The 15,020-nt window shown below is 42.1% G+C and overlaps 1 protein-coding gene across 5 annotated transcripts in view; it reads right to left on the minus strand.

Annotated features, from left to right (window-relative positions):
* Nucleotides 1-9,348, minus strand: part of SYTL5 (synaptotagmin like 5) — an 81,626-nt gene extending 72,278 nt beyond the window's left edge. For 3 of the 5 annotated variants that reach the window (XM_036383016.2, XM_036383035.2, XM_036383000.2), the window contains exon 1: nt 8,601-9,243. The gene's annotated coding sequence lies outside the window, so the exon portion shown is untranslated. The other 2 variants (XM_036383006.2, XM_036383026.2) reach the window with 2 other exon arrangements.
* Nucleotides 9,349-15,020: the final 5,672 nt, after the last annotated feature.

A 15,020-nucleotide genomic window follows, 5' to 3' on the forward strand; every position in this document is an offset into this window, starting at 1 on the left:
TCTCCATTTTGTTACAGCTTCTCTCACCCTCACCCTACTTGAGGTCTCTAGGCACATAAATAATTAAAGTTCTTTAATGTGGGGAAGGTGTAACAGTAGTCATTGGCAAAGTCATTCTGTCTTTAGTGCTCCACAGGAATAAAAGATTGAATAGCAATTGTACCAGGCGTTGGAAAAGGGACTCTGAGGGTGAAATAATTAGACCTATGAAAAACTATCTGGTTTTGCTAGAGCTCAAAGCTATTATTTCTTTCATGTTTCAACCACTATGACTGCAACAATCATTCTGTTCACACTCAGTCTAGACTAAAACTACTCAAACCAATCCAGTTTAGATGTTTTTCCAATGCAGAACTGCCACAAACCTTGGAAAGCCTAATTTGATTATCAAGGTTGACATTAAAATCTGTCCCTGTGAATGTGCACATCTCAGTTTTGGGTTTTCATTAAAGATTGAGAACTACCAGCCTCCAGTTCTGCTTCCAGCCTCCAGCAGATTTTCAGATGTGCATGGGTTCCCACAAATAACTGAGTGTCCATGTGTGAGGGAATAAACCATTTAAATTCATGTCTGGAAGGACACTAAAAGGAGTCTCCCCACCCATTGTGTCAGAGAGAATTGCCCGTGAGAACAAAGATCCCAGTTTGAATTGCTTTAAATACAGAATCCAGCCTGTAATATAAACTGACACAGCTCTGCTAAAGAAATTGAATTGTCTTTATATTGTTCAGTTGGCTTCAGCTCCATTTTTAGTTTCCCTCAAACCCAACAGTTTTAATGCAATGTTCTGTTACAGCTGTTGGAGAAAAACCAAAAGGTCTCAGGTAGCCAGGGCACTGCAGCAAAACCAGCACAGCCCCTGAGCACATTAAAGCACACCCTTCTTCTGGTAGGATCACTGGTCACGTTTTCATCCAAAAAGCACAAATTTGAATTTATTTCTAAATACTCCAAAACATCTCAAGTGCCACACAGCATTTAATTGTGACACCATCATGACCATGTTGACCTTCTATTTACATTTTATTTTATGCCAGGGCTCAAAAACACAATGGGAGAAGTCAACCTCTGCTGCTGAGGATTATATACAGTGCACAAAACCCACAGATGGAAAGCCAAAATTGTGCTGTACCATACTGTGTATTTATCAAATCAACATCCTCAGATTCCATCAGCTATTAACTGGAGGTGCAGAAGTAATAAGTTACTTACAATAAGTAATAAGTCAATGCAATGGGATCCCCTAAATAACAACAGAAATGTGATAATGTATTAATAGTCAAATAATATGGTCAGTCTCTTAATTTAAGGATGAAGACATTTTATAGTACAAAAAGTAATTACATTTGGCTAATCCAAAAACATTTGCTTGACTTGTGACTGACCAATTGAAAGAATCTCATTTTAAATTGCTGTGCAGTTGGCCTATTTTCTTTTTGCACTATCCATAGGCACTGGTAAACAAAATACATCAAACCATAGGGAATACATTTCCATGTTAGAGGTATTTTCCACTGCTATTTTTAGGTACTCTTTCAAAAGAGCAAGTTTCTGTCTATGCTTTTAAAATGAACCACAAACTGATCAGGCATTCAAGATCCTTCAAAACTCAACAGAAACCCACTGGGAGCAAAGAAACTCTTTCTAGACCACAAACACAGGTTGCTAATTGTCACTGGCCTCCTGCTTAGTCTTGTTACTGGATTTTTTTTTTTTTATTAGAATTACTGATAAAACAACAACAACAACAACAAACAACCTGAAAGAAAAATCTGACATTCCTGGCTGTGTGAGACTGCCACATGATGATACATTATTCTATCCCTCTTGCCATTCCTCTGTTCCTTGAATGTCAGAGTGAAAACCTTCAACCTGGTCTCATCCCCTCCCCCTTAAAAAAAGCCAGAATTTCAAAAGGGGCTTTTTTAAGAATGTTAAAACTAAACTCAGTTTGAAAAAAGTGCAAGTTTATACATGAGGTGTGGTCTGCTGCCAAGGAGAATCAGCAGAATTGTATCAAATCAGAAGGCAAGGGTATCAAAAAAGATTTGGAGTACTTTTGGCTTTTTGAGCCTTGGGCAATCAAAAACATGTGTGCTACACACAGCATGTACAATAAACTATTCCACCATAACCCCCTTGTGCAATTAAAGTGCCCTCGTTTTTGCTGAACTCATGGGGTTTTCATAGTGGAGATCAGCTGTTCATGTGCTGGTGATACACATTGACACACCCCCAACAAACCAGCAATCATCCATGACATGCTGTCTGATGGCTGCTTTTGGTGTCAAACCAAATATGATATTGCACAGATTTAAAGTTCAGAAACAGTTATTGCTGTTTGAACATTACTTTTTCATGGAGAAAGGTCAGAAGAAAAAAGCATTATTTGTGATGTTGCTATGAATGTTAAGTGGCCCACTATGGACATAGTGACCCTCTGAATCAATCTACAGTATGTTTAAAATTAATTTAATGAAATGATTCTGTCTTTAGTAACAGAACTGGCTCAGATCAACCCCATCAGAAACCAAGGTGTGAATGAGTGCAGAGGCTCAGTGACTGAAATCCAGAACCTTCATGATCTCAGCAGGCACAGGAATGGGACAGAAGACACACTGCATTGCTCAGAGGGAAAATTTTTACAGGTCAATGGTCCAAGTCTTCACCAAGCCTGACACTGAATTCTTTTCTGCTTTTACTCCCAAACACAGTCTTTTCATATTTGGAAACATGACATGGCAAACTAATATGAAAATGTTTTCACAAAATTAATCAGAAGTGAGTTCATAATTTCAATTCAAATACAAGGACTCTAACATTAATTATTTAGACACTTAATTGAGAATGTGCACTTTCAAAACTAGCCTACCACAAATCATGTTGATGTGCTTCTGCTCTCTTCCACAATAAAAGTGAAATGTCACTGGCAAAGTCATGGTTTAAAGTGAGTTCGTGGCAAACAGCAAATTCTTGCAAAGTTGGAGGTTGTCTTAAAAAAGGTTCATAAGAGAAAACTTGATCAAGGGAATTGTACTTTATCATGGATGTTACCATTTAAATAATTTTATTATAGATTCTCACAGTCTTGACCAAAACAAACCCCTGCTGAAATACATTCAGGAAAAAGAGGAAATCCAAAGGAATATTATTTCTAGTGCCCAATGCTGACAGCCCAGATAAGGGGAGAATGCCTGGTTAAATCCCCATGAATAAACTCCATTCAGGTTCTGCATCTTCATCTAGGAAAGCCAAAGCCAAACAAGCACTCCCTAAAGGCAGCACAGGGTTTACAAGCACACAATTCCCAGCCCTCTTCCAGGGCACTCCTCGCTTTCCCCTCACCAGCCAGGTGACACTCGTGTTTGCACAGGTTTCTCAAACTTCTCCACCTTTCTTTGCTGCCACCATTCCCCAGCAGAGACAAAATACCACGGAGGTACAACCTTCTCCCTTATTCATTTTCAGTCTTACCTAAGAAATCGTTATTCTTGAGTGCATTAATCGCTGTTCTCCTCCTAACTGCTTCCTACTCATCCATATTGTTCTGACAGTGGGGGTTTCAAAGCTAGACAGAGTTAAGAACTACATTTCCATTAAAAACTCATTTTTCCCCCTCTAAAACTTCACATTGGTAGCAACAATAAAGAGAGCTCTAACCTGGATAAAGATGCCAACAGCTAATAGACATTTTCACTACTGTAGCATCTGAATTTTAAAATATTTAAGAGGTTTAAAATGCGTCTGCAGAAAAAAGGAATAGAAACACTCCTTGAGAGACAAATATACTTGCTATTCTACTCCAGAGCAGGACTAGAGTCAAGGAAACTGTTTTAGAGTTGGCAACTGTGAAAAACATTACAGAAAAAAGAGCTAGTTTAGAAAACACTGTTAGGAAAAGTGGCTTCTGCAATGCAACATTTCCATGCAGACAGCTGTGTTGCTTTTTTTTTTTTAACTATTATTTTTTCAGTGCTAAACTCAAATATGTTTCAAACCTATAGACTTCAAGAACACTCACTTTCCTCCTATTTCAGTCTTCTGGATTAGTTTAGACAGGATTAAGACTCTCCATTCCCCACACAAATCTCATGTTCTTGGCTGTTGATGTTAACACACTCCATGATGCCTTTGTGCCATTGCTGCACAAATGCCTACAGTGAATGGATGCTAATTCCTAGACTATATCTTTATTTAATTGAATATTTACTCAACTGAGGCCTTCCAAATTTGCATGCGTGTATAAACACCTGTTAAACTTGGCATTATTAGCCTACTTATTTTCTTAATATTGTGAGAATGGGAATTTGGATCCTTATTTCCTCCATTTTTCTCTTCTCTGACTCACCAGGGACTTTGTGCAAAGATTCAGGAAAGTGAATGAGGTTTTAGAACCAGTATTAAGTAGAACTCTTGCTGAGACTGAGCTTCTCTCGAGCTCTGCAATGGCTGCAGAAGTAGGGAGGCAAGTTCACATTCAAAGCACATAAAACTGCTCAAAAAGCCACCAGCTGTGCAATGCAGTAACAGCAAATGCAAAATATCATCTCCAAGTGACAAATGGTCTGCTTTCAAACACCAGTTTTTCCCAGATATTCAATAGCAGAACCCTTGGAAACAATGTTCCCATGGTCATGGACATTTTCTTCCACATTATTCAGGTAACACTTGCAACTTTTTTATCATACACATAAAAATACCCCAAACCCAAACATCTCCTCCAAGCTCCACTCCTGTTCAAGCCCTGGAAACACATTGGTGCTGTTCACAATTCCTACATTGTCTCCACCTTGGTATATATTTTATAAATTATATAAAATCTTGGAGACCCTCATCCTGTGAAATGTTTGTCTCCCACCTGTGGATGCACCGCTACTTACAGAGCTTGCCAGGCACAGCTTGTGCAGGTGAAAGGTGGCAGAGGGATCCAAAAATCCCTGGAGCCCCACGTCAGACACAATTATGTCCAGCCCTACACAGAATGCAACCACTCCTAAAAAGCACAGGCTGTGCTGGAAGATAATCTCTCACACACCAAAAAAAAAAAAAAAAAGTTATATGTCAACAATGAGGGATGCCCCAGGTAATTTTAGTATTCCAGAGGTGCAGTTAAGTGAAGGTGCAGAGCAACTCCCTTCAAAATAAATAAAATGCTTATTTAAGGAGCTTCCTGTTAATACTCGTTTGTGGAATATAGTTCAAACCACAATGGAATTTTGTTTCATTTCTGATTCCATTTCTGTTTCTAAGCAGTACAAAAAGCATACCCAGGGAAAAGTAACAAAGCAAATAAAAAGGTCCATATTAGAGTAATTGAATACAGAAACTTCAGTGCAGGCAGAGAAAGATTAAAAAATAAAAAGCCAGACAAATTCAGTTCTCAAGCAATTGATTCTGTCCTGAAGCTGTGCTCCAGCATGTGGAAAGCCCCACAAAATAGGGTCACTCAGTCACACCTAGGGCAGACTAAGACATGAGCTTAAAACAGATGTTGGGGGTTTTTTTTAACAGCAGACCCAGGGTGCTTGGAATAGAAAGAATGCAGGAAGCTTCATTGTTATATAGTGTGTGTACATATATGTATATATATATATATATATATATATATATATGTATATATATATGTTTATGTATTCCTTCAATATAAAGAGTTGAGAAAAGTTACTGTGAAATTCAAAGAAATACACACATAAGAGCTTCCTGTGCCTACCAAAAATTACCCCCTACCTACCACCCTTGGAACCAAATCCATGCTGGTCTTCAAGGTCTGTTCTTCCCACTGTGCTTGCCTATTCTGCTCTCCTGTGTTTCCAGGCTCTGGAGGAAGAGCCCCACAAGTGTGCTCATCCCTGCTATGAGCAGTTTGATTAGAAGGCAGAGTAAATGTAGGCAAGGCAGAGGGCAATAAAACACTGGAAGCAGTGCTCAGTCACAGCACAGTCCTGCACTGCAGATGTCTTCAGCCATCATTCTAGCAAATAGATTCCCTTCCTCCCTCCACCCCACAACACCAAATGTCTCACTAAGAGATGGTAGTTAAACACCAGATATGAAATTTATCTCTCCTGATAAGGAGACTTGGAGCATTATGTAACACAGACATGTTTTACAGACAGGCAAACAACTGGGTGGCTGCACCATCACACTGAAAATTGTTCAGTAAGATCCTTCATGCCTACTGTCTTTCCACTGTAAAAAATACAGCTACAACCCAAAACTTACATAGAATTTTGGTTAAATAAGCATTTCTTTATCCCTAAAGAACTTAAGATTTCAACTACCATAAAATCTAAAAAAGTCAAACATGCTACTAAGTATTTCTTAAGGGTAAACGTAGTGCTGAAGGTTACTCAGTAATGTTAACATGTTAAATAACTTCCAGTGTTTAAACGCTTGATAGTGTCTGGGAATTGTACCCACACCTGAGCCTTACAAACCACGTTCCTCAAAGCTTACTCAGATCTATGAAAAGCAACTCTCACCTTCCATAATTGCTTGGATGTAAAACAGAAACAAGGAGACCCCTGGATCTAATTGCACTTGGGGAATAATTTATATCAAAGATACACAGAAAAACATCTAGTGAAAGTCTAAGCCTTGATGTCACAGAAACACAGAATGGGTTGGGTTGAAAGGGACCTAAAAGTTCACCCAGTTCCATCCCACCTGCCACGGGCAGAGACAGTTTCCACTGGATCAGGTCACTCAAAGCCCCACCCAACACAGCCTTCAGCACTGCCAGGAATGGGTCATTCACAGTTTCCCTGGCAATCTGCTCCAGTACCTCACCAAGCTCATGGTGAAGAATTTTTACTAATATTCAATCTAAATCAACCCTCTTTCAGCTTAAGGGCATTAGCCCTCGTCCTATCATTAATTGTCCTTGTCAAAAGCCCCCTCCAGCTTTCCTGTAGCCCCCTTTAGGTACTGAAAGGTGCTACAAGGTCCCCCCAGAGCCTTCTCCAGGCTGAACAACCCCAACCCTCTCAGTCTGCCCTCCTATCAGAGGTGATCCAGCCCCCTGATTATCTCTGTGGTCTCCTCTGCACTCACTCCAGCAGGTCCAAGTTGTTCCCATGGTGGGGGCCCCAGAGCTGGATGCAGCACTGCAGGTGGGGTCTCACCAGAGCAGAGGGGCAAAATCCCCTCCCTGGACCTGCTGCCCCCACTGTTGATGGAGCCCAGGACACGTTTGGCTTTGTGGGATACAAGGGCACGTGGCCAGGTCATGCTGAGCTTGTCATCCACCAAGACCCTCAAGTCCTCCTCAGGGCTGCTGTCAGTATTATTGAGCCCTTTTACATCAAGAAAGTTGGGAAGCAAGGGGAAGAGAATGCATGGAGAGAGTGCTCTCAGAGATGATGGAGTTTTCCTGATTATATGCCTAATCAAGGCAATAAGGGTTCATTATGATCACTTGTTCTGCCCTCCCCTACACAGAGCCCATAAGATTTCCCCATACTAAGTTTCCCTAGAAATAAATCTGCCTTTAGAAAAACCATCCCTGATTTAGTTTTTTAGTGATGAAAACCTCTAAGAACTTATTAGTCTAATGAATGTTTTTATTTTTAAATCTTCCCTCTCTAGTCCCAAGATGTTCAAATTTCCAGCCCTGGCTGTTCTTAAACCCCTGTTTTTCTTCAGTAAGGAGGCCATTCCTCACCCCAACCTTTTTAGGCAAGAATCCAAACACCACTTCTTCCTTTTGGACCCACCAAAAACAACATATGCTCCAAGCATCTCTACTGCAGGGGTCTTTAAAAGGCTTAATGGGCTGCACCTTGGACAAATCTCCCAGCTGAAGTGCACACAGCAGAACAGAAACACTTGTGCACTTCAGGAATAATTGTCCTACCTGCTCTATCATCTCAGATTCATTGAAAGGGCCATTTCCCTGGGCAGTCACATTAAATGTTTCCTGCCAAGACTTTCCAAAAATCACTGACTCTGGGGTGCAGAATCCCTTACTGTTCCCTTGCTATGACTCCACACTTGGAATACTGAAATGATTGGTGGATAGCTCCATTCAGTAGCTATCAAGTGTCCAAAACTACTGTGTAACTGGTTCTCAGCCTCCGTAATTTATTATTTTATTTGTATAGCCATAAAATAAAATTGAAGTTATACATTATTGTATTTAAGAATAAGTAACTATACTTTTTAAAGGAAGAAAAACAGAGGCAGCACACGGCAAGAGCCGATCTTCACCTGGGCGCCCAGAGCCTCTCACCTGCTCAGGGGCGCAGAGAACACCTGCACGCCCGTTCTTCATCGTCCCTCCCACGGCACAACAACCCCAGACGGCAAGACCTGCCTCCTGGGATTTTCACATTGTAGAAAGCATTGCTAAAAAATAAAACCCCAACCAAATATGCAGGCATCCCCTATCAGGTTATTAGCACCAGAGTACCCGGTCCCCGCAGGAGCAGCCGGACCAGAGCCTGCCCCAGCTCCGGGCAGGGCGCCGGCGGGAGGGTCCCCACCGTCCCCCGCAGGCTCCCTCCTCGGGTTCTGCTCTCGGAGTGAAGAAAAGGGAACAAAAGAGAACTAAACAAAACACCCCCCTCAAACCAGTTGCTAATAAGAATGAAGGACTCACCAGGAACCTCGCAGGAGAGGAAAATCACGTACGAGCAGCACCATCGCTGCTGCCCCCGCCGAGAGCTGCTGCTGCCAGCCCGGCAGCCCGCTGGGGCTGGGAGGTGAACGAAGTCCCTCTGCCTCGGGCTCAGCTCCTGGCTGGGCACGGAGCGCACAGCCCGCACCGAGCGCGACAGCCCCGCACTCCGGCGGGACACAGCAGGCTCGCAGCGACCCCGCGGGGGCAGCCCTGCCACGGCCAGCCTGGTACAGCCCTGCCACGGCCAACCTGGTACAGCCCTGCCACGGTCAGCCTGGTACAGCCCTGCCACGGCCAGCCTGGTACAGCCCTGCCACGGCCAGCCTGGTGCAGCCCTGCCACGGCCAGCCTGGTGCAGCCCTGCCACGGCCAACCTGGTACAGCCCTGCCACGGCCAGCCTGGTACAGCCCTGCCACGGTCAGCCTGGTGCAGCCCTGCCCCGGCCAGCCTGGTACAGCCCTGCCACGGTCAGCCTGGTACAGCCCTGCCACGGCCAGCCTGGTGCAGCCCTGCCACGGCCAGCCTGTCCGCCGTCCCCGCCCGCGGCACCGCTCCTCCCGCAGCCCGGGGCTCCGGGGCTGCCTCCAGCCCAGCCGTCCCCGCCGGGAGCGGAGCCGCCTCCGCCGCGTCCCCCCGCACCTCTCCCGCTGCCGATCCGGCCCCGCGGCCGCGCTCCCGCAGCGCCTCTCGCCGGCTGGTAGCAGGGTCGGGATGCGGGAGCCGGGCAGGGATGCGGGACCCGGGCAGGGATGCGGGACCCGGGCAGGGATGTGGGACCCGGGCAGTGATGCGGGACCCGGGCCGGGATGCGGGACCCGGGGCCGCCGTCCCGACCTGCCGGGAGCGGGGCGGAGCAGCCGGAGCGGGGCCGGGCGGGAGCGCCTCCGCAGCGCACCTCTCCTCCCTTGTCCTCCTTCTCCCCTCTCCTCCTTCTCCTCTTCCCTTGTGCTCCTTCTCCCCTCTCCTCCCTTGTCCTCCTTCTCCCCTCTCCTCCTTCTCCTCTCCCTTCCCGCTCCCCTTCGCCACCGCCGTCCCATGCAGGGGGGACAGTGCCGACCCCGGTCGCGTCACCCCATCCTTCCGACGGCATTGGGAAGGGTGCGGATCCCGTCAGTATCATCTCCCAGTTTTCAGCGAGGGTTTAATAGTGAGGAACTGGCAGCTCAGCGGGAGATTCTGTCATTTATCAGAGAGGGTTTGGAAAGGGAAAAAAAAACCCCGGTATTGACTTTACTGTTTTACGGGTTTTCAACCTTTATTAAACAACAGGTGTATCTGCACCGGGTGAGGGAAGCGTCCACAACATAAAATTGTATTTCAGAATATAATAAAAGGCACTTGTCACAGCTGTCCTCCTTACACCCATAGGCAGCACTTATAAAGCTTTATGACCATCACTTCCAACAGTTCAAAAGAGCTGGATTTATCAAACAGCTACAAGTATTACAAAATATTCCAAAATTCAAAAGCAACACAGTGAAAACTGCATCTCGATTCATCCAGATGAACTGAGTGATTCATTCGCCCTCAGGTACCTGAAGAGCTCATATAGCAGGCACCTAAGAAAGATAAGGAAACCAATTTAGCACTTACATGCACTTCCTTACATGTAAAAATACTATCTGCAACTGGTGGAATAAACAGAGGCATGCCACATGAAAATAGTTGAGACTTTTTTTTTCATAGCTGTGAAATTATATCACTTTCAAAAAATTCTGATGCATATAACCAGAATCTCCTCCTCAGCTTTCACATTAAAAAATTAGCATGAAATCTGCTGTTTATGTACAACAGCAATGTAATGTTACTCATTACCCTCAAACTATTTTTTTAAAAATTGCTGGGTTTGTGTTACTTCAAATAATGCTTGTGTTGCAAAAAAAATATTATTGGGAGGTACAATATTTACTTGGCTAATATATAAACACACCACCTTTGAAGGACAATTTGAGTTTGCTACATGTTATACTCACAACATTGTTTTTTGACTTGTTCAGGCAAAGCTATTGAAGGGATCTGCTCTAAATTAAATGCTCAGGTACATCCTCTGCCTGCAATTACTAGAATAACACATTGCTCTCTATAATAGTGTGAATCATTATCTAAAAAGCACCCAAGTGTATATATTCTGTAATGCATGATTTGATCATGTATTAAGTATTAAAACAACAACTCCAGATTTACATGGGGCTTTTTACAGTTTCATCTTATAAATGTTGTTCGAGGGGCTGGTGAAAGGAAGGGCTGACAGCTGTTTGCACATCCAGAGCTCAGGTACAGCATTACCAACCAGACATCCAAGTACAAGGAGAATATCTGAGGAACATAACAGAACTTTTGTGTTTCTCTTGGGACAGAAAGCAGCCACAGAAACTGGAGGCCCCATGTAATTCAGGTAGCACTGCCCATACCAGCTCACATTTATTAATCACCCTTTGTGATTCATAACAGACCACAGGAACCAAGGGATGTGTAAACCAGGATTACAGGAATCTGTGGCCTATTCAGGACAAAGATAAAGTGTTCTTGTTGCTATTTATTGGTGACTCCAATCTCCATAAATAACACTTGTACTGCTGTGAAGCATTAGCCAGCTATGGTCCCAGACTGCAGCTTTATTAAGGATGAATTGCAGTGCTCTTGGACCTTTTCCAGAGTACTCTGACAACTCTCTTGTCCTCTGGGACAGAAGTTTTGTAGTCAGCTTTCTTCTCTGGATGCAGAACTGCTAATTCCATGCACCAGAAATCAAGGAACTTCATCATTTAATGATAGCCTGGTTCACACAGACACAAATTCTTCCAAATGGGAAGAACTTCTGCAAATTACACAGAATTCAGTTCAATAACATTTATGAACAAAACCTAGTTTGCTTCCATTTTAGGTAGCATTGAATGCCCTGCAAGCTTTATTTCTCTTCACCTTAATCTAAATATCAGAAAATATTAGATAAGTAATCTAAATATCAGTAAATATGAGAAAAATAGGCTATAAATGCAATTTTCTAAACTTAAAGGTTTTGAGGAAGAGATCATGTGCATAAAATAGAGATTTTTGATAAACACCCATAGCTGTTAACAGCAAGAGCTACTCAGGAACAGCTATTTACATTTTTCTCATGGATAATACATGTGTTAGGAGCAGAATTTGGAAACAAAATTTAAAAAAAAAAGCCTTTGTGGAGGAAGATTAGATATGCAGTTCTCATTGTCCAGTTGAGCACTCCCTGGGCTATTTTCCAAAAGTGTAATTGCAGTCATCATGGAGAGAGGAGTGTGCATTTTGCCAACTCTGTGCTCAAGGAGTTATGCTATCACTTCCTGGAGGTATTCATAGAAAATAGAGACCTCAGAAGTACCTTCTAGCAGTCAAAAAAATAAGGAAGATATTTCAATGAAAGTGTCCTCTTTCTGTGGGTTTTTTTTTTTTTCAGTGGTTTGAGATCTTGTATGTTCTGCATTTTAAATTAAGGGCTTTTTGGCATTTCTGTGAAAAAGACTCTCTGTTAAAATTTTAATGTGGCCTGTGATACTGATGTGCTGCTTTGCACTTCCAGCTAAAAGGGGAAAAACTTCAAATTTATGTTTGGAAGAAATGCCTGGTTTGATGCACTAATTAATAAAAAGGCAAGATAATATTTCAAAAAGAAATACAGTGACTGTTTCAGGAGCAATAGCACCATGCTTCTTCAAATTATTCATCAGTTCACTCAGAGCTCCTTCTTAACAGAAGCCAATTTAATTTAATCAATGTTATTCTGCCTGCTGAGTTAATTTTACTTAAAAATACATTTCATTTCATTTGTTTCACTGTTTCCTTCACAATTCCTTCTTGGTGAGTGTGTGACATACAAGGTTTGTTGGAATTTGACATAGCCCCAAGAATCTTCATGTGATCAGCACAACCCAGTGGAATTATGGTCCAGACCCATCTGCTTTTCTTAGGGCTTGGATTTTGTCTTTGTAACAAAGGCACTGGGTTGCAAGTCAGAGCTTCTTGTCCCTGAGCTTACTTGGCCCAGTGTTTTTACTTATGCGACACAAAGAAGTTTTCTTATTGCAAAGCCAAGCTTCCCTCTGAGAGAAAAGTGGCATTTTCCAAGCTTCATTCCAGTTATTCACTGTCACCTCAGCCCTCTCTTCATCTCCATAGTAAATAAGCATTGTCAAAACCAAGATGCAGGAAATATTATACAAGAAGAATGAAGCCTCTTGTACAAGAGGGCAAATCTTTGCCAAGGTTTTCCTTAATGTTAGTTGCTACACCAACAGAAAAATTACATGTCACAGACTTAGAAATGAAAAAGGGAGAACTGGTGACATTAGCTCTTCTGAGACAAGGCCATTCCTGTTTCAGCCACTGAAAGGATTTAGGAAAGCAGGTATTTACAAAAAGCTTTTCAGAGTAATTACAGCATCTCCTGTTCCTTTTAAAGGAGAAGTTAAAAGCAGACACAGAGAGATATCAAATGCAGCAACACATTTGTACTTTCCTTTCTCACATCATAAAATGAGGAATCTATTTACTTTCTCCTGCTTTTCTTTAGTACATTTAAAAGAAAAAGAATAAGAGAAGACACTAATTAGTGCCTCGCTGTGCTGTATGAAGCCAGTATTTGAATTACTGCCTAGAATGGACTCATGCAAGCTAAGGGAATGCTCTTACAAACCCCATTACTCTGTGCACGATTTATTTAGACAATTATTTTGGTGTTAGCTATGTCATCTTTTGCACAAGAAAGAGCTGTGTAAAGTGAGTCACAGCTGAGCTGTAGAATGAAGTGCTGCATGAAGAAGGTTCAGGTAATATCCAAGTACCTGGTGTTCTATGTTGAAAAATATTTCTCCAGGCAACACTGAAAAAAACACTGAAAGAACTTGAACATTTATGATGCACCTGCAAAGCACAGACTGGGACCCAAACATATCATTTCATCCTAAATGTACCAAAGTACTTTTTTAGAATTACCATTTTACTTCAAAATAGCTAGCTACAATTTTACTAATTAGCAAATTAATCAGTAAAATAATTGTGTTTTTCATAACTATTTTATTGCAAATAATTTTAATGGCCTCTACAAACTTCAGAAATGTTTAATGAAACCAGTTGATTTCCTACATACAAAATTTGTAAGGTTCATCAAGAATACAGTTCAAGACACTTAAACGTTAGTTGTCTTCTACTGTCAGAGAACACCCTTAAAATTTCACACAATAGATAATGAAGAGAAACAGCCTTCTCTTAGCTCCCTAATTATTTTTTTAACACTTAACATCAACATTTCTGCTAGATCTGTGAAGAGTTATGGCACTTCTTCTAAGAAAACCTCCCTAAAACTCTGCAAGATGACTACAGTAACTTTGCTGAAAATGCAGACACAGACCCTTGGAGCCTGTCTCTAACACATGGATTGCAAACATTTCTGGGGATTCAGGCAAAACTCATCATCTTCCTCTGTTTTCTGCCACTGTCCTACTCTAAAGCCAAGATCTTTCACCAATGTCTTTGCATCATCCTGACTCACTGCAATACTTTTGCAGTGTATAAGCCAACCAGAAAAAGAGTCTTTAAAACTGCAGGGTTTTATTGAATTAACATGGTGTACCAACTCTTTGATCCCCAAATTTGTCTTTCTATGGAATTACCCTGCTGCAAGCAAAGGTACTTGTTAACAGCAGCAACAAACATTTAAGGCAGGCTTTATTCATCAATGCTTCTCATTCTGGTCAGAAACTGAAAGGACATTTTAGCTCAAACAAATTAGTTCAACTTGTCCTTGACAAGAAACCCTGCTTAGGAACAGAGAAGCTGCATTCTGCATTTAAAACAGGGTTTGGAAAAATAACTAGGGTGACAAACTCACATCTGCACAGCAAAAAGTGCTTCCATTTATTTTATAAAGTAATTCTTCACCATTTAGAAAGCTCAATGAAATGGAGAAAGGCTCTAATTTGTTTTTATTTCATTTGCATGATGTTTTGCTAAATGCACTTTTCACAGTAGTACTCTTATGAGGTGATTATTGCTAAGAGCTGTAAACTAAAAGGGGCTCTGAGTAACCAGATCTAGTTGCAGGTGTCTCTGTCCCCAGTAAGGGGTTGGTCTTCAAGGTCCCTTCCCAGCCAAAACCATTCCACAATTCTGTGATTCTATCATCTTCAATCAAGTGCTTCTTCAACATGGTTTAAGTAACTTATAAACACAGCCCAAATGTTGTCTTGAACACTTGTAGGGGATGCTAGTTACCCATGAAAGTCTCTGTCACTCCCCTCCTCAACTGGACAGGGAGAGAAAATACAACAAAAAACTCATGGGTCAAGATGAGGACAGGTATGGATCACTCACCAGTTACTGTCACAGGCAAAACAGCCTCCAGTTGGGGAAATTAATTTATTTCC

Source organism: Molothrus ater, chromosome 2 (assembly GCF_012460135.2).
Source record: "Molothrus ater isolate BHLD 08-10-18 breed brown headed cowbird chromosome 2, BPBGC_Mater_1.1, whole genome shotgun sequence".
In the NCBI taxonomy this organism is placed as follows: Eukaryota; Metazoa; Chordata; class Aves; order Passeriformes; family Icteridae; genus Molothrus; species Molothrus ater.